At 31.6% G+C, this 2,518-nt stretch overlaps 1 long non-coding RNA gene across 1 annotated transcript in view; it reads left to right on the plus strand.

Moving 5' to 3' along the window:
- The window catches only part of LOC137642193 (uncharacterized), a 4,065-nt gene extending 2,506 nt beyond the window's left edge, over positions 1–1,559 (plus strand). The window contains exons 2-3 of the long non-coding RNA XR_011044677.1: positions 980–1,066; positions 1,384–1,559. This is a non-coding gene — a long non-coding RNA (uncharacterized lncRNA). The remainder of the gene's footprint in view (positions 1–979; positions 1,067–1,383) is intronic.
- Positions 1,560–2,518: the final 959 nt, after the last annotated feature.

Below are 2,518 nucleotides of genomic sequence, written 5' to 3' on the forward strand. Positions count from 1 at the left end.
GTATATATAAGGAATAAGGCTGTGCTGTACTGCAGAAAGTAATAGACATACGAAGAATGATGCGATAATGATTATTTGACCACAAGTGATAAATGAAACTCTCCTGTCCTACGCATTCTTGGGTCACTAAGGGGCGCAGAAACAGGTTTGCCATCCTTCAACAATTATACAAGGGGCACAGAAGACGACATGAGAAAAAGAATTTCGGTGCCAGGATATGGCTGTCTTGTGGAGCTAGTTTTCGATTACTTTGCAAAATTCTTTCCTACGCGATATCAATTATTCTCCCCCTAGCTATAATTAATTTTACAATACTTAGATAGAGTAGATAGATATGGATGTTATTCATTCTTTACTTGTAATTAGGAGATAAACAGAGTTAATGCCCATGCCATCTAAAAGTGGCTACATGACAATTCCCCTTAACGAGAGAGAGAGAGAGAGAGAGAGAGAGAGAGAGAGAGAGAGAGAGAGAGAGAGAGAGAGAGAGAGAGAATGTTTCATTGTATTAATTGAAATAAAATTCGTGTCCGGAATGTGTACCACATCTCTGCTGTTAATATATCATTCTTACTGAGAAATATATAATAAAGGATAGAGAAATTAAATTGAGGTTCCGATGCAACTAATTTTATTTTCTTGTTTTCCTCAGGTTTAAGATTTCAATAGCTTAGCTTTGGAAATCATACAGTTTAAGTAGGGACAACAAAACAGACTAGAACAATTTAACAATCCACATGTACGATTGATTGATCGTGCAAATGTTCGTAGTTACGTATGGTTTTGACAAAGTTTGCTTCCTCTGGGCATATTTAAGTAACATGTGTTGAAGGCATTTTTCTTTCCGTTCGTCTTTTAAAGAAGAAACTCTTTCGTGTATTCCCCGTTGAATAGATAATTATTCCCACGTTGTATTTCAATGAGCATTGAGAATTTATGTAGGTCTGAAATGATCACTTGTGTGTTTTCAAACCAACAGATCGATGAGATAACGGAAATCCTTCTGGACTCTCCTGGATTTGAAATATGTCGCATCTTTACGTTAGGAAGAGCCAGAATTCTTGACGTAAGTTGTTGAGGGATTTCAGTAAAAAAATATCTTAATTTACATGAGAATTTCCAAATGTTTTTACGAATAATCGTTACAAACAGTTACAACTGAACGCTTTCTAAATAATACAAAATGTTAAAAAATTATGATGAACCAGATTGGCTCGTGGTATAAATGCAGACAAATTGCATAATTAATAAACTAATAAGATAAACGCTCATAATGTAGGGTATGCCATAAGACAATATAATTCATGACGAAATGAAAAAGTGTGCTGAAGACGATAGTATTAATCTTATCGTATCCAATTAAACTTATTGTTTTTCTGACAGATCATCAACTACGCCGCTACATATCTCGTCATCTTACTTCAGTTCAAGAACAGCGAACTTAGCAATAAGCTTCAAAACAACAAAAGGCAATAAGACACGACTAACTGATTGGATAATAGTACTTCAAGAATGCAGATAGTCAAGTTTAGTAATCGTCACCTGGGCTTACATTAAAAAGTGTGTGCATGTTCATGTGTGTGTATATATATATATATATATATATATATATATATATATATATATATATATATATATATATATAATATATATATATATATATATATATATATATATATATATATATATTTAGATATATATATATATATATATTTATATATTTATTTATATATATATATGCATATATATATGTATATATATATATATATATATATATATTATGTATGTATATATATATATATATATATATATATATATATATATATATATATATATATATATATATATATATATATCTGTGTGTGTGAGTGTGAGAGATGGAGAAAAAGCGAGATGGCGAAAGAGAGTGATTTAGGGAATTAGATATTATCAATCCTTGTTTTCCTAATTGTAACTGATTAAGAATTGTAATAATACCTTCATACCTCTTGAGGAATTCAGACTATTAGGGTAGTCCTGCTCTTATTATCAGAATCTCCTCTCGTTACTTTGTTTTATTCTTTTTCCTTCGTATTTCCCGTAATCACTAAACGGCATAAATTAGAGTTGACACACATTTCTGGTGGCCTTGATATCAAAAGTGTCCACAGAGATGCCGATTCAGCTGAAGTTGAAAACCCATTGAATCCAGTGAGACTAAAACTACTGGGATATTTAGCTGCGTATGTATATGTTTCATATATGTTTCATTTGGATTAATGCTTTCAAAATTCATGTTTCATCCCGATGTATAAATATGTAGGCTATGTAACGATATGTTTATGCTGATAGGGCTATATATGCATAAATATATCTATGCATGTTAATCATGTGTGCAAGCACGTATATTGGTGTGTATGCATTTTCGTGCATGTACAGTAGGAATATATGTACAATTATATTTATTTATTTGTGTGGACAAGGCTATGGGAGGTGTAAACATTACCTGTCGTCTGAAATTACCCCAGTTGTCACTTGT

The sequence above is a fragment of the Palaemon carinicauda genome, chromosome 6, assembly GCF_036898095.1.
Source record: "Palaemon carinicauda isolate YSFRI2023 chromosome 6, ASM3689809v2, whole genome shotgun sequence".
Classification (NCBI taxonomy): Eukaryota; Metazoa; Arthropoda; class Malacostraca; order Decapoda; family Palaemonidae; genus Palaemon; species Palaemon carinicauda.